Genomic DNA, 1,372 nt, shown 5'->3' on the forward strand with positions numbered 1-1,372 from the left:
AATAGTTTTATATGTATAAAAAATGTGCGATATATATGTGTCTAGTTACTTATTAAATGAAGAAAGTTTTATAATATATAATGAATTATTAGATAATTTAATATGTGTAATCGAATATATTTGATTAAGTCTAACAATATATGTAATATATGCATTTTTTTTCTTAGTATATCAATTGCCATTTTAAAAAAAATAGTATTTAATTATACGAAGAGAAAATGGTTCTGATACGCCAAATAAAAATATTTTGATACCTAGAATAATTCTACTAAGCATATAGGGAAGTAGGGAACTCCTAATTTCCAATTTTCTTAAAAAAAGAAAGCAACATTCCAAGAATCAAGACCCTGTCCTTGTCTTGAAATTCCTAGCCAAATACATAATGTACTCATGACAATTGTGAGAGAGAGAGAGATTGTTGATATGAGAAAAAGAAAATATAAGGTTTCAAATATGGAAGAATAAGACATTATTGAATACTTGAATCTCTATGAGTGCTGTATAGAATTATAGAAAAAATTTTAAGTGTTTCGATACAGGTATTTTAATAATTTTTAGTTATTGATCTTAATTATAAAAAATATATATATAATATATGATTAAGATTATTGATTCTGTTAGGGATGTTTCGGTATACTTAAAAAGTTTTCCAAAATTATAAAGAATGGTAGATAGTGGACGGTGCCCCCAAAGAAGCCCGTGACATAAGCGTAAACCATTAAATAACATTGTCTGAGAAAGAGATACCAGAGACGTGGGCACAGTGTAAATGTCTGTAAATAAAAAGAGAGAAAATGTGAGTGCCCGTGACAATTGCTGAACATTGAGAACCATATATCTATAACACTGAAACTAATTAAGCCACTTTGGATTTTGCCGCCAAGTTTTCAGGGTATATTGGGATCACCAATATGTATATATTAAAAACCAATTATTTTTTATTTCTATCACAATCACAAAGTAGTTATTATAAGAAACGGATTTAATTAAATAATTATATAAAATATTTTATATTATTAATATATTAAAATAAAATATATATAATATTATTCATAAAATTATTAATTAATATTNNNAAGAGTTTAAGTAAATCGGATAAAATTAATCCTAAATTTAACATCCTATTCTATTCGATTCGTAGTTCAATCTATTTTGCTTTTAATTCTGACCTGTTGTGAGTCAAATTACCAAACCTACTTGAACAAATTAGGTTGGAATAAATATTTGCGGATATAATTTACTATTATCGGCTCTACATGCAATGCGATATGAAATAAAGGAGCCTTTTTCCATTTCTTATTAATTTCGGGCCCCTTTCTTTTTGAATATGTGGTTTGGAGAATAAAATCATATTTTTCTCCCCTAAAAATTC

Source organism: Arachis ipaensis, chromosome B05, assembly GCF_000816755.2.
Source record: "Arachis ipaensis cultivar K30076 chromosome B05, Araip1.1, whole genome shotgun sequence".
Classification (NCBI taxonomy): Eukaryota; Viridiplantae; Streptophyta; class Magnoliopsida; order Fabales; family Fabaceae; genus Arachis; species Arachis ipaensis.